This window comes from Choloepus didactylus, chromosome 5 (genome assembly GCF_015220235.1).
Source record: "Choloepus didactylus isolate mChoDid1 chromosome 5, mChoDid1.pri, whole genome shotgun sequence".
In the NCBI taxonomy this organism is placed as follows: domain Eukaryota; kingdom Metazoa; phylum Chordata; class Mammalia; order Pilosa; family Megalonychidae; genus Choloepus; species Choloepus didactylus.
In genome coordinates, this window is record NC_051311.1 from 12,743,332 (window position 1) to 12,764,292 (window position 20,961).

The following is a 20,961-nucleotide window of genomic DNA, read 5'->3' on the forward strand; positions in this document are numbered from 1 at the left end:
TCTTTAAGGATGCTACCGGTTAAGAAGAGGTCAAACTGGATTCGAGTGGGCACTCATCCAATATTACTGATGTCCTTATAAGAAAAGGGGAAATGAGGGACGGAGGCAGAGGGTGAGTGATGCTGTCACGAGCCAAGGAAGCCAGGGGTTGCTCGTCCCCCACTGGAAGCCAGGGGAGTGGCAGGGAATGGTCTTCTTTAAGAAGGAACGGGGTCCTGCTGATACCTTGGTTTCAGGCTTCTGGTCACTAGAATCATGAGATGACAAATTTCTGTAGTTTTAGCCACCTAGTCTGTGGTACTTGGTTTCAGCAGCCCTGGTGAACAGATAGAAGGCTGGTGGACGCAATGTTTCCTAGAGTTTCCCTGAAAACAAGAAGTGGCATGCACCCTGGGTTGTGGCCCACCTGCCAGGTGATCTCTGGGCATCATCTGGACAAATGGCACCAGGGTATTTCTCAGTCTTCCCAGGTGTGCCTGGCTGCCTGGGACCACCTCGGCCATTCGGATCCAGGAACTCCAGTGGCTACCTGGCAAACACAGTTCTCCGAGGATGCACCAAGCCTGCTAGGCAGTCATAGAAGTTTTTATCATGCTACTTCAAGTTTAGGACAAACTTCTGGTCCAGCAAGTTTCCACCAGTGAGACCTAATTGGAGAGGCATGGGCCCCACACCCCCCAACAAGAGTGGATCCAAGATTTGTGGGACCAGATGTTTATTCAAGTTAGGAATAAGGAAAAGAATATTGAGTGAAAGATGCAAAATCAAGGCAGAAGCTCAGAAACGTGTGCTTTATTCTATTCGGAGTGCATTGCCTCTGCTCCCAGGCAGGCTCTGCAGGGCAAACGGATCTTTGGGCATGGGCCACAGCACACTGCTGGTGGGGACAATGGGCCTTGGTGGCCTGAGCAGGTCTGGCTCCTCCAACTACTAAGGTTAATCCTAGAATCTCTTTTCCAGAGAGCAAAGCAAAGAGGGCTGTGCCCTGGGTCCTCCAGTGACATGCAGCTCACACTCCCCAGGACAAGGCTCTTGCAGCCTCACCTCCCCTGGTGCCCTGCAGTGCACCCATCACCCAGCCCGTGCTGGGGGAGCATGTGCTGAAGTGAAGGAGCAAATCGAAGCAAAAAATGAATCCCCATGAGTTTTAGTTTCCCAGGCTACTTAAAGCAAATAACATACAATGGGTTGGCTTAAACAATGGGAATTTATTAGCTTACAGTTTTAGGCCAGGTAAATGTCCAAATCAAGTCATCGTCAAGGCAGTGCTTTCTTCCCCAAAACTGGCTGCCGGTGATCCATGGCTCCTCTGACACATGGCAAGGCACATGGCGTCTTGTGCTCTCTCCCTTCTCTTATGGGTTTCTTTGCTTTCAGCTTCTTGCTTCCATGTCTTTCTCTTTTTTCTCTATATTCAATCCATTTACAAAGGACCCTTGTAATAGGATTAAGGCCATTCCGAATGAGGGGGGCCATACATCAACCAAAGTAGGCTCATCAAAAGGTCCTACTTACAAAGGGTTTACACTTACAGGAATGGGTTAGATTTAAGAATGTGTTTTTCTGGGATATGTACAGCTCCAAACCACCACACCACCTGAGAAAGAAATTCCCAACCTGGGTTCACAGGTCAGGAGGAGCCCCGTTCCATACCCGGGAGACGGAGGGTGGGATAATAATCTCTCCTTGTTTGTGAATGGAGAGGGTTTCTTGGAATGGATTCTTTCTCTCAAGAGAAGCTGGTGCTGGAGGGATTTGTGGATTTCTTTGTCTTACATCCACTGTCATCCTTGGCTCTTGTGCCGAAGGGAGGCCCCTGCCTGCCAATTTCCTCATGCATTGTGCATCTCCCCAGCACTTTCATGGTGAGAAGTAGAAGGATGAAGACGACTCTGCCTTGGTCTATGAGCTAATAGATCTGCTGAGCCAAGCAGCTCCGGGAAGTCATGTGTGGAAGGGAAGCTTTCCATGGGATGAAACTTTGCCTGGTGGAAGATAAGAACAATGATTCAGACTGATGGGGGAAGCAGTGGGATGGAGCTGGAGGGGTTGTCGGCAATAAAACTTCGGGACACATTAATCTCTCCGCCGAGGGCTGGGATGCCTTGGAGAGGGCATCTGTCTGTGTGCAGGTTCCAGATGATGCTAAACAGAATGTGCTCCACAGCACTCAGAGCCAGCGAGATGCTGCGCAGGGGAAAAGGGTTCCATGGTCACGTAGGTTTGGGAAACAGCAGACTGGCCTCTCCACTAGGAAATTCATAATGTGTGTTAGTGTATTAAAATCTGGAAAGCTTGGCAATTAAAAAACGAACCCCTGAAGTGTTAAATTTGTCCAGCATTTCCCAAATGTACTTGATCCGAGGGCTCTTTCCCATGTAAGGCCTATGTTCCCTGGAGCATGCCACAGAAAGCACTGGAACCAAGTCAGCACCCAGATGACTTAGAAAGGAGCTGCCAGAGTTATGGGATTAATTGGCTTGTCCCTCACTGGATGGAGGGTAGGGGCCTGGGGGAAATGTGGCTCCATGGTCAACGACTCTGCCCTCCCATTCGAACTGTGAGTCTGCGAAGGAAATTTTAGGAGAAGATGGGGAGGAGAGGGTTAAAAATCCTCAAGAAGTAATGCCTGGGCCAGAGGAATGGGGGAAAGAGTGACCTATCCTGTGAGGTTGGAGAAGAGCCAATGGGAGATGGAGAACCTTGTTATAAAAGATCTATTCTGTTGACTATTGATTATGACCCTAAAATTTCACTATTCTTATTTACCATGTTGTTACTACAGGTAACATTTATGGACTGCCTTACTGTTTGTGGTGATTTGGATCTCCCTTGATCCTCAAGCAGCTCTGTAAGGTGTATGATGGGACTTGATATTAGTCACTCTGCAGACGAGGTGACAGAGCTGAAGCGTGACATGCTGGACCTTGCACACCCAGAAATGGCAGAGCCAGGACGCACACCCGGGCAGCCGGCTCAAGTCTCGGGCTCCTTACCTAGGAGAAACGAGCAGCTTTGGGGCTGTCCTTCCTCAGAGAAGACTGGAAGGGGAAGGCCAGGGCCGCCAGCCTGTGCTGAGGGACGTGCGGGAGTGCAGCCCCGTGCAGGTGCCCCGTGCAGGTGCCCCGGGCAGCAGCAGAGTTGGGTGTGTTGGGGAGTGGGAGAGAGGACAGGGGGTGTCTCCTTTCCCCACACATTTACCTCTTTGGTTCCTGCCAAGCCAGAAGCAGCAGCTGACAGAGCCCTGGCCTTATGCAGGTTTTTCTAAAGGCTTTGAAGAAAGGCACACGGATTTTTCCTAATTTGGGGGGCTTTTCCAAAACTTAGAAAGGTGGACTGAAGAAACCCTGATCTATTTTAAGACTGTCTTGAGATTCATTAGGGTTGTTCTGGGGTTCTGAGAACTTAAGTGTAGGAGCTGACTCCTGGGATCTAGCCCCAGGTGCAGAGGCTCCCGGGGGAACAGTGGGGCGCTACATTTAATCCCGTCTGAGCCTCCAGTCATGTCAGGATCTCGAGGCCAAGCAGGGGAAGCCGTGGCTGTGAACAGTCTGGCTTGGGTTCACAGTCGTGGGTCCCCCTGAAGAGGCCTCATCCACAGGCCACCCGTCTACCTCTGGATGCTGAGAGAGCAGGTGCCGTCGTAGCCGAGCTGGGGAGCAAGACTTAGGGCTCAGAGCCAAGGAAGGTTTGGGGCGCCCAGAGGAGCCGAAAGCACAGTGTGCAGGACCCTGTCAGATGCTGCGCTCTCCCCCAGGGGTGTGACTGAGAAGTGGGGGAGGTTACATTTAGCAGGGAATTAGTTGGAGGGGGAGGCGCCAGGGCTGAAGTGGGGGTGGGTGAGGAGAGGGGAGGCGCCACTGGGGACTGTGCTGGTGACTCTGAATGGCAGGACTCAGCGATCACGTATGGCTGAGATTATTGTGGGGAGGGTAGGGGGTTCAAACAGGACACAGAGAAGCGGGTAAGTCCCAATGGGAGAAGCCCTGGGACAGTATTCCGCAGGGAGGAGAAGGCTTGCCAGGGTCACAGCCCAGGGGTACAGGGGTGTACCTTCACCATGAGTATGGGGTGCTGTGTTGGGAATGTATTTTCAAGACCTCTCCATCCATTTGACTTCGACCTCAGGCCAAAAAGTGAGGAAAGTCCAAAAGCAGTTCTGAGGGTCTTGCCCGAGGACCACTGGGTCCATCACCTCCAGGTCCAGCTACAGCCTTCTCTTTGCCAGCCCCTGCCACCCACCTCCTCTTCAGCAAACCCATCCTGCCCTTTGCTAGATGGATCCCCTTTTCATACTCACTTCCTTATAAGGACACCCGGTATTTTGTATGTAGCTTCTCATTCATTTTGCTTCTTATATCAGGTTCACCTGCTCAAATCCCGCTTCTGCCTTGCCTAGGTGAGAAAAATTACCCAAAATGTGAAAATATAAGGCAAAAGGAGAAGTGCAGATCCTTTCGACATCATGCTGGAATTTTATAGAAAATGCCCATCCAAGAAATATTCAATTATATTTCACTTTTCTTGGCTTACCATTGATTATTGATTTGGGTCCACACTCTGAAGTTACCTGTTCATTTGTAGATTTTTGCCTAATACAGATGCAAATTACTTCTCTCTGGTAGAAAACATAACCCAAAGTTTACGGTTATGGCAGGACATAAACCAACTTCTTATCTAACCTAATTGTCTTATTCCAATATTCTTCCAACATTCAATGGCTATAAATGCTCAATACCTCAAATGCTCTTTGAACAGCTTTTCCATCCTGTTTGCTCCCTCAATCAGTTAAATAAATCTGTAACACATGTTTATACCATGTTTGTATGCATTCATGTTTTTAACATTTTGGAAATTATACTTTAACCCTGTCAGCTAAGCTGGGCTGCCAAGAAGTGCACCCCAGGCTCTGTTTAAGCCCAGGCTTGTCCTTTCTTGGCCCCCAAATCAAGGCACAAGCAGTGATACACTTCTTTGCTGACTCTCTGTTTCTCTGTTTGGTTTTTGGAATTCTGACTCTGTGTTTTTTTCTTGTGTCTTGTTCTTGGCCAAGTCTGTTAGTCTGTATAACTTGCTGTCTCTTTCCACAGCTGGTTCCAGGGACTGGTGGGTCCATTTCCTTATCTTGGGTCGCTAGACTGGCCTCAACTGAGAATTACATTCCCCCTGTAAATCAGAAGACTCGTGGCTTGGGTCACACTGTGTTCTGGACTAGTGGGTATTGGACTGGTCTCAATGGCACAATTGAGAGGGCACCATGGGCATATGTGAGCCTGGCTTGTGTTCAGCTGCTAAGTTAACCAGTCTTGGTGAGAACCGGCGTTATGGTACTTGGTGACCTCTGTTGGGTCTGGTGGGTGATGGGAGAATCTGGCTGGTTAGTCTTTTGTTGTTGTACATTTGTCTCTGTGAATCTAGTCAATTAAGAAAATATTTTATGGCCACTGGAAAGGAGAACAGAGCTCTTTGAGATGGAGTCTGGTGAGTTTTAGCATTTCTGTGCTTACTTTTGACCTGAGTTAAGACTGTAGAACTAGAAAAAATAAAAATTAAAATATATATATATATATGTATATGTGTATGTATATGTGTATATATATATATATATATATATGGCTGCTGGGAAGCTCCAGGGTCCCCACTGTGACCACCACACTGTCCTGGAGTCTGCAAGGAGGTTGGTGCATTAGGACTAGAGAGCAGGGCCTGACCGGGGACTGTGGTGCTGCCTGGGGTCCTCCAAGACCCCGGAGTCCTCCTCAGAGAGCATTTCAGTGTGAAGGAGGCTCTAGGAGAATCAGGCGGTGTTCTAGTTTGCTAATGCTGCTGGAATGCAAAACACCAGAGGTGGATTGGCTTTTATAAAGGGGGTTTATTTGGTTACAAAGTTACAGTCTTAAGGCTATAAAGTGTCCAAGGTAACGCATCAGCAATTGGGTACCTTCACTGGAAGATGGCCAATGGTGTCCAGAAAACCTCTGTTAGCTGGGAAGGCATGTGGCTGGTGTCTGCTCCCAAGTTCTGGTTTCAAAATGGCTTTCTCCCAGGATGTTCCTCTCTAGGCTACAGTTCCTGAAAAATGTCATTCTTAGTTGCACTTGGGGTATTTGTCCTCTCTTAGCTTCTCCAGAGCAAGAGTCTGCTTTTAATGGCTGTCTTCAAACTGTCTCTCATCTGCAGCTCCTGTGCTTTCTTCAAAGTGTCCCTCTTGGCTGTAGCTCCTCTTCAAAATGTCGGTCACAGCTGCACTGAGTTCCTTCTGTTTGTCAGCTCATTTATATGGCACCAGTGATTTAATTTAGACCCACCCTGAATGGGTGGGGTAACACCTCCATGGAAATTATCCAATCAGAGTTATCACCCACAGTCGGGTGGGGCGCATTTCCATGCAAGCAACCTAATCCAAATGTTCCAACTTAATCCCCACTAATATGTCTACCCCCACAAGATTGCATCAAAGAACATGGCTTTTTCTGGGGGGATATAATATATCCCCCTGGCCCTTGACCAAAATCCATGTACCTCCAATTGCTTCAACCCCATGGGGAGACATCGGCTTTGCTGGGGGCTTCTGTACCTCCCTGGGAGCCCAGCCTGTCACCTACCCAGCCGGCTGGGCAGTCATGGGGGCCCCCTGAGCTTTCCACTCCACATGGGTTTCCTGCCACAAGCCTACACAGCCCCTTGGACCTTAGCATGGGCACCGTTTGGTGCTTATCTCTGGGTGGGGTACCCACCTCAGCTGCCTGAATGCCTTCGTTTGGTCAAGGGGTGCCTCCAGCTTTGATCTCTGGATGGGAAGCCAACACCCAGCCCCGTTGGCCTGAAGCATATTTCCTTATCCCTGTGGACTTCCCACCCCCATATTTATCAGTCCCTTCAACTCTGAGCAGAGATGCCTTCCACCTTTACCCAGGTGCAGTGTCAGACTCCAGCCAGCTCAGCCTCTGGGGCTGCAGTGAGGGATCCACCCCGAGCAGTTACTTGCTTGAAGACGGGCAAGGTCCTCCCACCAGAACCGGTCTCTCGGTTTGGTATACAGGCACCCAGGCTGCCCTCCAGCCCAGAACTCTGCCCTCTCCCATTTGTCCCCCAGCTCAGACCCTCAGCCTTATCCCCACCTGCCCCACCCACCCCGGCCATCCTGCAGGGCCTGCTGCCGCCTCTTTGAGCTCTAATCAATCTGCTGGGTAATTTACCAACTACCAAAGGCCAGTTGCATGGGGTCCAGGGAGCTGGGGTTGCTGCCTGCAGTCTTAGGTTCTGACTTAATTTTTTAAGGAACTCAGATGTAAGTTTCTCACTGGTCTTTAGTGAATAGGGCATGTTCATCAGCCCACACAAGGTTATTTGTTGTTAGTTGCTTTTAATTTTCAGTTTTTAACCCTTCAACCCCGATCCCTGCACCCTTCCTCCACCCCCAAGCCCTTCTCCTAGGTTAGCACTCTAACATCTTTGATATAGATCCTTAATTATGCATGCATCAACCTGGTCGATGAGTTTTGCATGTTTTGTTTTTAAACTACATAAATGATATGCTATGAAAATTAAAATATGTATTTATATAAATGCTGTAGAACTGAAACTGCAGGCTCTCAAGAAAAATGTGTGTCTGTAATTGAGAAAAACCTCTACTTTTCATTGTATGCACATAAAATATATTCCAACTTCTGGAGGAAATTAAAAAATTAGTTTATACAATCTGTTAAAGTAAAGGAGTTCTATTCTAATTGGTTTATAAAGGATTATAAATGTTTACCTATATCTAATATTCCCCAAGTTTCTAGAAAAAAAGAGAAAATAAACTTCTACCACCTGAAATGTGCTAATCTCTTAAGATGAAAGAAAAGGTCTCCTCATAGAAACTGCTGGTTCAGAAGTATTTTAATTAAGAATTGAAGTTCACATAAGCAAGGTGAACTGTTCAAGAAAAAAACTGGTTTAATAATTTTAGTTTATAAACAGCTATGTGTTTTTTCACTGATGTAGTAAGTGTGGAATCTTGCACAAGCACACATTTTATTCTATTTTAAGATTTGAATTTGTTTTCTCATGAAGAGACTAATTATAATGTAACCATTCTAAACTTTTTATACTGGCTTATTGATTAGATAAGCTAACATTACTTCCACATAATGTTTGAAATTAGGAAAACCATAAAATTTGTGCTCAACTAATTTGAATTATGATTCTGACAATTTTTATATCAACAGCAATAATATTCTATAGTGTACCAGTATAAATATTATCCCCCAAATCCTTAGTTAACTTAAAATCTTGGATTAATATTAAATCAAGATAGTTAACAGGCAATTTCTGGAAACTTGAACAATTTCTAAATAAGATAGATTGTTGAAACATTGTTCTCCAACTTCATCCTTCTGTCTCTCCACACACACACACACACACACACACACACACACACACACACACACACAGCTAGTTAGCCAGTTCATGTGTGCACAGTCTGTTCAGTCACACAGAAACTGATGCTGAAATTATTAGTAAATTTTTAACAAGGAGTCTGAATTTTCATTGTGCCTTGGACCTTGCAACGGTCCTATTTGTATGTATGTGTGTGTATGTGTGTCTACACATGTATGTATATATATACTATGTATCTTTGCTGCTTCTTTTTATTCATTACAGAGAAGCTATTCCTTTGTGTTGTGTAATCAAAATGTTTGTTTTCTGCCACTTAAATAGTGTAAATGGGATGTATATGGCTGTAGGGGATTCTATTATGTGTTCTTGTGAGATTTGCTGATCTGCTAAAATATTAGCTTATGGACAAAGAATTTTCAATAACTTACCTCTAAGTTTTCTCTCTGATAAATTTATATGAATATGTAATTAATATATATTAATATGAGACAATACTAGGCATAATGATGGCAAAAAATATGATATATATATATATATATATATATATATATATATATATATATACACAAGGTAATGAAATGTGTTTTTGTTTCTCAAGAGATAAAGAGAATGGTTTTTTCTTAAAGTGCCAGATTGTTACAGAGTATGAAAGAATACAGTGAGGGACAAACCTTGAGTTGTAGAAGGTTTGAGGGAACTAAATGTATTTGCCTTGGATTTAGTACCCGAAAAAAAAAAAAACGAATCTGAAAAAAAATAAGGAAATGTGTTAAGCTTTGCCAAAAGTTGTTCAGTTCTGATGGATTTTTTAGTACAATAATTTTAATAAAAGTTTTGTTGTTTTGTTATTCCTATTCTGTTAATATATTAATGTGAACCAGAATTTTTGTTTCCTTTTTGGCAAGATGACTATTGGTCTTGGAATATTTACTCAGTCCATAATAAGGATTATTCTTTACCTTTCTTGTAACTTTCCTAGGCAACAGAGATATCATGTATTAAGAATAACTTTTTGTGCTTTGTTTTGTTTTTTATATCATTGACTATTTAAAAACTTTGAAAGTTCCTCACTTCTGAAAGTGCTAAGATTCCTTACAATTGTGTTACCTTCTATGTGTGTTTTAAAATGTTGTATTATTATTTTGATTAGTAGGTCATCAAGCTAAAACCATATTTTTTCTCATATCTATGATTGTATTTCAATCTACTCTAATAACTTTTAATTTTGCATCCCCATTCCATTTTTTTTCCTTTTCAAAATATATTTTACAACTAAGCTACAAACCATATTTCCCAGGGGCTCCTAGGCAATCAGGAAGGCTTATTCTTTCATCTTATAAGAAGAGGGATGATAAGAATAACTAGGTTTGTTTATGTGCTCTCTGTTTCTTAAATGGCTCAATGCTATTATAAGAACTGCATGGGAAGGTGTCACATTACAGAGAACTCAGCCTACCAAGGTTAATTTTATACAAGTAATATATTATTAATATAAGGGTGTTTCAGGGGTTTTATGTTTGGCAGGGAGCCCTGAAGATTTGTTAGTGCCCTCACTGTCAATCGTTCATTTATCCTCATGACCGTCATCCACCACATCTTATGGAATCGTTGTTTGTAATACTCCAAGAGAGGATTTTACTTCTCCATTCTGATATTGTTAACTATCATACATTAAACTCAACTATTCAGAGTTTTTCACAAAGGTGGCTTCTGCTTTCCCCACGTTTGCTGGAAGCTTCTACATTACCTATGTTGGCAATGGGGTCTTAAACAAAGAAGGACAGCCTCAAAGCCTAGTAAAAAAAAAGTTGGTAACAGCTACACTAAGCTACAAATATTTCAAGAAATATACTCATGGGTACAGGTTTCGGAGTTGAAGGTGACATCACTTAGATAACCATCACTTTGTACCAGAAGAATGAGTCAGGATTTCGAGGGCTCTTTAGTCCAAAAAACAGTTGACTTAGTAAAAGCAGATTGCTGACCCAAGAACCCAGCAGAACAAAAATAATTAAGAGAACTGAATGAACTGATGAGGGAAATTTAATTGTGGTTATTTTTTGGAAGATCATTGAAATTGTTTTTAATAGTCTAATTTCTGATGGATGTATAAGGAAGCTGTTTCTCTTCTTTTATATCCATCTTTAACATTTTGTTTAGTAGTCTATACTTTTGCACCGAGAATGAAATATTTAAAGTGTTTTCCTGGACCTCTCAGAATTCAGGAAAAAATGTTTTTATTGAGTTTCTTTGCTTTTCATGATAATGTAGTTCTTTTTATAAGTTCTATAAGTATCTGACCTCCTTTTAAGCAGGGTATAATCAGACAAAATAATTATGCAACCAAGGTCATACCTGGAATGTCATACTTAAAAATAAATCATATTAATCAGATATTTTGAAGTCACCATTAAGGAATTAGTGTTTTATTTTACATGTGGGACTAGAAAATTGGTCTGGTATCTGTTCTAAAACTTTCAGAGTACCATCCTGTTAAGAAGGCAACTTTGTGGCATCCAGGATCCATAGATTTTGGGAACCTAGCGAGAGACAAATTCATCCAAATGTCTAATGAAACCCATGGAGATGAATTTCTTCGGTTTGGTTTCCTAGCTTGGGAAATCAGAACCAATAGGAGCCTCCTCCCCCCACCCTAACCCCCAAAAAAATTCTCTGGAATAATGGAGTAAATTGAAAGTGTAATCCTAGATTTCTTATGAAGTTTCCAGACATAAGTCAATTCTTTGGCTGTGGAAATTGCTCAACACTCTATAATTCTATATTTGCTGAGCATATACAATGAGGCTTCTATGTTTAATTGATTCTCTTGCTGTAGTTATTTAAATTAAACAAGCCAAAAACACAATATGGGTTACCTATTATTATTATTATTACTATTATTATTTTGGTGTGCCAGATCAAAAATTATCTCTGGAGATTAGATACAATCACAAGCTCTATCCAAAATGGGAAATGAGGCAAAAGGGGAATGGTGTCTCCTTTCACTGGAGCTTTATCTAACAGATCCATCTCGGATTATTTGATTATCATGGGATTTACCTTTGTTTGACTCACTACTTGCTATTAATTAGGGCCCCAAATCTCTGAAGATATATGTTAACTGTAAATTTTTGCCCATAGGGATGAAATCTTTCCTATCTAGTAGCAAAGACAAACCCCAAAGGTTATGATTTTATTGCGCTATAGAACATTAACCAGTTTTGTTCCTAACTTAGCAATTGGATTCCAGCGTTTCTTCTTTGGTGACTATCAATACTCAGTTTCTTTAATATTCTTAAATATTCTTTAAACAAGCTTTTACTATCTTATTGGTTCCCTCCTGAATGAGTTCAATAAAGCTTTGGCATATGTTTATTCTAAACTCTTTGTCCCCTACCTCAAGACCCCAGGCCATCATTCTGGCAGTTTAAACAACTTGTCACTTCCATAATCTGTGAAAGGGTGTAGATTTCCTTTATGCCTGGACAGAGAATACTGGGCTCATGTAGCTTGCACCCATATCCAAATTTACTTATCCTTAAGTAGTAGAATGTTAGAGCTCAATAGAGTCCCCAAACCCCTCAGTCACTAAGAGGAAACTGAGGCTGGGAAAGGATAAGTGGTTCTGATAACTATGATGTAAATACTGCAATTTACTGTCTGGCCACATAGTACATAATGCCTCTTCCCATCTATGAGTCTTTTATATGCATGTCTATGTCTTAGCTGATAAATTCCCATATGTATGATTCCCCAACCCCTGCATCTTTCATCTTTGACAGCTTCTCCAGAGGTGAATGGGTTTTCTGTAAGTGCTTTTTGATGGGGAGGGAACAAAAGAAGGAATGTTTCTGGAGGCGAGCATTCTGGAAATTTCCTGAGTAAGAGGTCCAGAGGTCAGGGGGTGACTCTGCCTGTTGGAAATTTCTTTAAAGAAACGCCCCTCCTTGGGGATTGCTTCAGTACAGGCCCACCTTCAAGCTTTCTCCAGAGCCTGCCCCGGGGCTCTGCATGGGGAGGAACTATCACGGCCAGACCTAGGGAGACTTTTGCTTGGAGCAACAATTTCTGTTACTTTTGGCAGATATATCTAGAGAATGGCCAGGAAAGCATGTGACAGAAATTCACCAATTTTTAATTCTGAAAACCCCGTGGTTTCAGGGCTGGTCATTTCTTGTCAGAGCTTTGTTTTTTCCCTGTTTGGTGTGAACAACTGGACTTCCAGGGGATTATTCCTTCTTGCAAATTAAAGAAATTTTCAGAGCCAATTTCAAGTCTTTCCTGACTTAAAGGAAAAAACAATAAAAGGATAGTAGGCTTGGGGTTGAATAGCAGTCAGGGACACCACAGGAAAAGACTATTATTACACTTCCCAACAAAGCAATGTTATTTTTAAAAAAATAAAAATATTTTCTCTTATGGCAAACAAAACAAAATAAAAACAAAAAAAACTAACACATCCCTCTAATCGGTGGTTTTTGCAAACATAATTTTAGCTATTAGAGGTAATGGGAGTGATATAGTCCAGGGATTAGGTTTCTTTCCAAGGTAAATTTGGAACCAAAGCTGGAAGTGCTTGCTCAAAGGCATCTTGTGCCTGTTCTTCTTGACTAGGCCCCGGTGCATAGCTCGCAGTCAGGGGCCTGGGCCCCCTTTGGTTCTGGCCTTGGCTGACTGTGGCAGTCACCACTTGGGCCTCAGTTTCCCCTGGGTCAGGGGATGGGGGTAATCACACCAACCTCAAGGCAATGGTGTGAGGGTAAAATGAAATCAGAGCATAATAACAGTGAATATTTTTTGAGCGTCTTCTATGTGCTAGGCACATAGTACATCTATCATTTAATTCTCATTTAGTCCATTTTTCTCCATCTTACAGAGAGGGAGACTGAGGCATACAGAGGTTAAATTACTGGCATAGAACCAGTGGTCAAACCCAGGCAGCCTGGCTCCAGGTGTCAGTCATTCTGCCATTGTCCCTCCGCCAGATAATGCATGTGGAAATATCAACACAAAGTGTGGGACTTAGGATTTCTCTATTTGTTTTAATTCAGTCTGAAAAATGCAAGCACGAACCTAGCATTGCTATATAGCCCAGAGCCCTGAGCAGCTTAATATCAGCAATATCTGTGCTACTAACATGATCGTTACTAACAATCTCAAAGAAAGGTATGCCTTATTAAGAAAATATCTTGCAATTATGTCTTGCCTCAATCTCATGATAAACCTTCAAATGGTAAAACTACTTGTTTTAGTGGCTTGAACACAACTTGGGTATCACTTTTCCCACTGCCAGCCCTTCTAAAGAACAGATTCTTCTGGGTGAAGACACATCTTCAATCACATAGGCATTTTTGAGTATCCCTTTGGCTGTTTACTAAATAGAATCTCCCTTCCTTTATTAACATTTATCTTTATCCCCTCAGTATAGGATATTGCTAGGACAATTTTTTATCTTTTTTTTAAACATAGTTTTATTGAAATATATTTACACACCATACATCCAAAGTATATGATCAATGGTTTACAGTATCTTCACATATTTATGTATTCATCACCATGATCATTTTTAGAACATTTGCATTACTCCAGAAAAAGAAATAAAAAGAAAAAAGTAGACCCCAAACATCCCTTACCCCTTACGTCTCCCTTTGATTAGTATTGCATTCTACCCAATTTTTAAGACTTACAGTAGAGGGTAGGTTAACTAAGACAGTGTAGTAAGGCTAGATCAATTTTAAAAAGATAAAGAAGCTAAGCCCTGTCCACTGGGAAGCTTACATTTTAGTGATCTAGTTACAAGACAAACACATGGAATTTAACGTGCTAGAATATGGCTTCTTGCCACCTATAAAAGCGAAGACATCCATGTGCTATTCTACTATGTGGCTCACCCACATAGACATAGCTCCTTTTGTAATCAAATATCTTTTTAGTTCAAGTTCTTCTCTCTAAGACTACCAGCTCTTTTCTCTTGGAACTTCATAAAAATGATAATGGAAGAGATTTTTTTGAGTTGGACTGAACTGCAGTATGGGTAGTGGAGAAGCTGCTATTTTTCTTCATGTGATAATTAAGTATTTATAATGGGCAGGACATTTCAGATACAATAATAAACCAAGTTCCTGCCCTCAAGAAACCCACCATCTAGGGCAGGGGTTAGCAAACTATGGTCCGTGAGCGAAATCATGCCCTCCGCTTACTGTAAATAAAGTTTTCTTGGCACCCATTCACTTAGGTATTGTCTGTGGCTGCTTTGGTGCTACAACGGCAGAAGTGAACAGTTGTGATGGAGACTGTATGGCCCACAAAGCCTAAAATATTTCCTATCTGACATTTTATAGAAAAAGTTTGCCCACCCTCATTCGTGGGGAAAAGCTGGCATAGTATGTAGCTGGTACATTAAACAAGTAGGACTCATGGTGTATAATCACAACACAATTTATTTCATATTTTATTAAGCGGGGAAAGTTATTCCCCATGTTGCTGAATTAAAACTTGGGCACCCCCATGATATTTTTTTTTAATTCTTAAATAATTAAATTCCTACAGTCATTATTAGTTGCAAAGAACAGTCTCCATTCTAGCTGTCCAATCCCATGTAATAGTAAAAACATCCAACTTCATTCAGAGTTACAATTTCTTTCTTTCCTCAAAGTTAGGGCCTGCTGGTTGCCTGCCTATTGGGAAAGGGGTGTGTAATGGGCTTCTTCTTTCTTCCCCAGCTTGCCAACTATGGTTTTTGTCATTCTGGGGCTGGTGTAGGTTCAGGTGTGGAGTGAGGAGGAAAATTCATGGGAGTAAGAAAGTGTTTACTTTATTGACACTATCATAGGCTGGCTTTGTGCTTGCTGAATTTGGGTAGTTGTTTAAAGCTCTTTATCTTCTGGGACACTTTTGAGGGTGATTTGGAGCCCTCCCTGCCCATTCCAGAGATCTCTTACCTGGGTGTCTGTTCCTCTGATTTAGCTGGTCATTTTCTTCCTCTGTGGCCCCTAGAATGAGACTCCCTCACCCCTCCAAGGGGCTATATTAATGCATCCTCAAATGACCTCACCGGCTCTGTCTTGCTCAGGGCCCAGCATCAGGGCCATGGAAACCCTCTCATTCCATCTGTCCCAGCGAACGCTAGGCTGCAGGAGGATCGCAGAGCCCACACTCTGTTTTGATCTGCCCTTCAGCAGACACACAGCCTGTCTTTCCTCATTTAGATTTCTCAACAGACAGTCAGACACCAGCCACTGTGCCCCCACTCCCTAAAATCCAAGGACCCTATCAAGTCTCTGAGTATCCGTGAAAGCCACCATCTCTCGACTCCAGGTGATGGGGGCACAAGCCCACCCCACTTCACCTTTCTCCCTGTCCAGAATTGGCTCCCAGCACAGCTCTCACCAAAGAAATTGTTCTCAAAGGTTCTTCCTCTTCAAATCCACTTCTGAGTTATTTTATAGCATCAATGTGAGTCCTGCGACTAGTTTTTGGCTTTTCTTTCTGCAAGTCCTACAGTGTTGACTATTTCACTAGGAAACTGATATTTATTGTATCTTGATGCCTCAGTCAGCACTTCCAATTTAGCATCCTATTTGGTTAGATTGAAAGCATTTGGACCCAATAAGAAATAGAAATATTAAAAGTGAGGTTGGATCCAGCTCTGATTCAGGATTCTGAGGGCAAGAGATGAAGAAGAGGAATGAGGAGAAAAAGAAGGAGGAATGGAAAGGAAATCAGGAACAAGATATATGGAGTTCAGAAATCAGAGAGCAGTGAAGATTTCCAGAAAAGGAGTCCGGGTGGAAGGGCACTTATAGTGAAAGAAATACACTTGCTGTGAAGTAGCTCCATGTGAATGGGCCACCATTTCACATGGCATTTCACCCATCCAAACATCTGCCCATGCTTCGTCAACACAAGATCTACAGGTCCAGAGGTGAAGAGGACTTTCTACTCTCCCTGAGCTGCTCCAGACTGATGGAAGAGCCAGCCAGGAAGATCAATGATCACAAATGCTTGACAAGTGCTATAACAGAGGAATGTTCAAGTTACTGATAGATTCAGAGAAGAAGAGTGGCACCTACATCCGTGGGAAGTGAGTGAGTGGCTGGTGAGGGGAGTCTTTGAAGAAAGCTGAGACACACATGCAAGATAAGTAAAATTTAGCCAAGTGAAAAAAGGAGGGAGTAGTTATAGAAGAAGAAAAAGGAATTTGCAAAAACAAAACAAAGCAAGCAAACAAAACAAGCAATGGAATGGAATGGAAATCAAGAAAGAATCCAGCATGTTCAGGGAACTGCAAGTGGATCAGCAGCCAGAACCAAGAGTTACTGTGGGGACATAGAGGCAAACAAAGCTGGAGGGCAGGTCTACAGGATGTTTCTATTTTAGTGGGAAAGAATACAAAATACTATTTATACCATCCGTAAGGAAATTTATGGTGAGTACTCCATCTTCTATTTAGGATAACACATCTTATATGAGGGAGATGGTAGAATATTTGTGGTGATCTGGTCTACTGGTCCAGATTGGGGGGAGAAAACAATGCCAAAGAATCTGGACAGTATATGGGAAAGACCATTTATGTCAAGGTTTCTTGTGATGCATGTTCAAAGTCCAATTGGAAGTTGTTTTCCTCCAAAGTCATGTAATCCCCCTCCACTGGCCCCAACTTTCAGTAAAAGTACCTTCTGCTAGAGGTTCTTGGGAAAATCAGAGAAAGGGGTTGTGTTCCATACTGGGGTGAGTGTAGGGGAGGCAGTGGAGAGGAGAGATGGCCACAGGAGGCAAGAAGCCAATGAGATGGAGGCTTCAGATGACACAGGAACTCTGAGCCATTGGTGACCAGGAGAGATGTCAGTGCTCTGGGAAACCCTGAGAGAAGAACAGGGAACAGGGTGCAGATGAACACTGGGTGTCCATCACTGGGAGATGGGGGCTCAAGACATTTTTATTTACATACCAAAGGTCAGGGTGACCTCATTAGTCAGAGGACTTGAGAAAGAACACCCAAGGCCATTGACACTGAGTTATATGTTGAGAGCCATGCAAAGCAGAATTTTAAGGCTGGGTGAAGACACTGCCAGATTTGCATTTTTAAAAGTTCACCATGGCCACCCTATGAAGGATGGGTTATTGGGGATGGAGGCTAGAGAGCCAGAGGGGCTATTATACTAATCCAAGCAAGACATGATGACATGGTAAGTTACTGCATTGGCATTGGGAATAGAGATGAAAGGACAATGTTCAAGAATAGTTAAGAGGCAGTATTTACAGGAACTGATTGTAGACTGGAGGTTGAGAGGGGAGAGGGGGAGGAGGAGTTAAAGATGATCTCAAGCTTTTGGCTTGAATAACTGGGAGAATGTGTGTTCCACCCACTGAGATGGGGAAGAACAGATTTGTGGGGAAAAGTTACCCATTTCTTTGATGGTCAAGGAATGGGGCTATGAGAAGCAAGGCAGAAAAAAACCTTGGGAAAGGTTGTATTAGGCTAACTCAACCAAAGTATCCAGAATAGAGAAAATGCTGAGTAAGCTTAAATCTTAAATTGGAATGTATATTAATTCTTGACCCTTATAATTGCACATAGAATATGGTTGCTAAATCTTCACTGTAGAACATACAATCACTGTGGCATTGTTAGATTATTGTCAACTCTTTTCTATTACCCCTCTAGGAAGGAGCCTTGATAGTAGGGGGAAATAAAAATTAAAAATCACAGTAGAGAAAAGGTGCCATAACTAATCCTTCTACCCGTGTGGTGGTTTGAACTTGTTATGTACCCCAGAATAGGTCATGTTCTTTTAGTCTATTCCTGTGGGTGCAGACCTGTTATTATGGGTGGGACCCTTTGATTAGGTTATTTCAATTGGGATCTGACCCACCACATTCAATGTGGGTCTTAATTTTCTTACTTCCTTTATAAGAGGATACAACACACATGGAAGCTAAGAGATGAAATTAAGAGAAGCTGAGAGGAAGCCCCTGAAGCCAAAAGCTGGAAGCAATGAAACCCAGGAAAGAAGGACCAGCAGGCATCGCCATGTGCCTTGCTAACTAGTAACTGCTCTTCAGAGAAGGTATCATCCTTTTGATGCCTTAATTTAGACATTTTCATGTCCTTAGAATTGTACACTTGTAAGCTAATAAATCCCCGTTGATAAAAGCCAGTCCATTTCTGGTATATTGTGTTTCATCAGCTTTGGCAAACCAAAACAACCTGGCATTCACTTCCTCTACACTTTCTCCTTTTTTCGTTTGGTCTGCAGACTCATTCCAGATCCAGCTTTCCTTCTTTCTCCCTTGGAAAATGGTAAAACATTGAGATTTCCCCTAATCTCCCTTTCCCCATCACTGGGATTGGTGTGTGGCCCAGGGTAGCCAGTTAGAATAACTCTGCCTTCTTGTTCCATTGATTTGTTCAGGGATGAGTCTGCATCCTAAACAGGGTCAAAGTCCCCTTTTGGAGGCTCTAAGGATGTGGGAAGGGAGCAGCTCACTTTTGGCTGGGCTTGCTCAGCTCTGAGGGTGAGAGTCTATGCCTGGATTCATCTTGTCTCCCGTGGAGAGACCTTGAAGCAAACTGCACCTTTCGGTTTCCCGGTTCTGCCGGGAATTCCTCCTTCCCCTCCCTGCACATTTTTCTTAATCTTGTTTGAGTTAATTTTTTCCGCTTGTAAGCAAGAGAGGCTTGCTACACACGGGCTTTTTGGTGTGCCCAGGGAAAGTTAGTTGCCATCTCAGTTATGTCCCTACTGCATTTTTTCATAGAAAATCTTTATTGAGAGATATCGCACATTCCATACAATCCACATTTTTAAAGTGTACAATTCAGTGACTTTTAGTGTATGCATAGAGTTGTGCAACTATCACTGCTATCTAATTTTTTAAATTCATTTTTATTGAGATATATTCCCATACCGTGCAGTCATACAAAACAAAGCGTACATTCAGTTGTTCACAGTACCATTATATAGTTGTGCATTCATCACCAAAATTTATTTTTGACATTTTCATTACCACACACACAAAAATAATAAGAATAAAAATTAAAGTGGAAAAGAACCATTAAAGTAAAAAGAAACACTGGGTGGTTTTTGTTTTTTTTTTTTTTTTTTTGCCCCCATTTTTCTACTCATCCATCCATACACTGGACAAAGGGGAGTGTGGTCCATATGGCTTTCCCAATCCCATTGTCACACCTCATAAGCTACATTGTTATACAATCGTCCACAAGATTCATGGGTTCTAGGTTGTAGTTTGATAGTTTCAGGTATTTACTGCTAGCTATTCCGATTCATTAGAACCTAAAAAGGGTTGTCTATATTGTGCATAAGAGTGCCCACCAGAGTGACCTCTCGGCTCCTTTTGGAATCTCTCTGCAACTGAAGTTTATTTCATTTTCTTTCACATCCCCCTTTTGGCCAAGAAGATGTTCTCCATCCCACGATGCCAGGTCTACATTCCTCCCCAGGAGTCGTATTCCATGTTGCTAGGGAGATTCACTCCCCTGGGTGTCTGATCCCACCTAGGGGGGAGGGCAGCGATTTCACCTGCCAAGTTGGCTTAGCTAGAGAGAGAGGGCCACATCTGAGCAACAAAGAGGCATTTAGGAGGAGGCTTTTAGGCACAATTATAGGGAGGCCTAGCCTCTCCTTTGCAGCAACAGTCTTCCCAAGGGCAAGTCCTGTGGTAGAAGTCTTAGCCCATCAAACCACCAGTCCCCTATGTCTGTGAGCACATCAGCAACCATCAAGGTGGGGAAGCCCAACATCCCTGCATTCTCCACCAGCTCTTTAAAATATTTTAACACACTAATCATAGAACTAACCATAAAGGATAAACTGGAGTACATTCAAGTTAAGAAGTTACAGTTACAAAAATTCCATTAAGAAACTGAAAAGCAATATTAGTCTGGGAAACAACATCTGCAAGACATATAATTCATTAAAAAAACTTATATACAGAAATATAAAAATAATTCTTTCATATCAATAATAGGAAGACATAAAACCTAATAGAAAAATTGGCACTTTGTAAAGCAGGATATCCAAATTGATCACAAATATATAAAAAGGTGTTCAACCTTATTGTTTTAAGGGAATCTCCATTTCTGTGAATTTGTTCCTACCATATCCATCAGAAATTAACAAACCATAGTCATTCCTGGGCACCCCCAGAATGTTAAATTTACCCACGATAGCTTATCTGTTCTTATTGGGTTATCGTTCCCCTTTCATTAATTGCTCTCTATTGCTAGTTCCCCTACATTCTACATTATAAACCATATATTTTAGGAGTGTGTTGTTTAACCTCCAGGTGTTTGTGAATTTTCTAAGTCTCTGATGGTTATTGACTTCTAATTGTATTCTATTGTGGTCAGAGAATGTGCCTTGAATAATTTCAATTTTTTAAAGTTTACTGAGGCTTGTTTTATGTCCCAGCATACGGTCTGTTCTGGAGCAAGTTCCATGACCACTAGAGAAGAATGTGTATCCTGGTGATTTGGGATGTAATGTTCTATATATGTCTGTTAAATCCAATTCATTTATCCAATTGTTTAGGTTTTCAATTTCCTTATTGGTC

General features: G+C 42.3%; 1 long non-coding RNA gene across 1 annotated transcript in view; it reads right to left on the reverse strand.

Annotated features, from left to right (window-relative positions):
• Positions 1-1,285: 1,285 nt before the first annotated feature.
• Positions 1,286-20,961, reverse strand: part of LOC119534806 — a 34,115-nt gene continuing 14,439 nt past the window's right edge. The window contains exons 2-3 of the long non-coding RNA XR_005217116.1: positions 4,301-4,395; positions 1,286-1,985 (exon numbers count right to left, since the gene is read on the reverse strand). This is a non-coding gene — a long non-coding RNA (uncharacterized LOC119534806). The remainder of the gene's footprint in view (positions 1,986-4,300; positions 4,396-20,961) is intronic.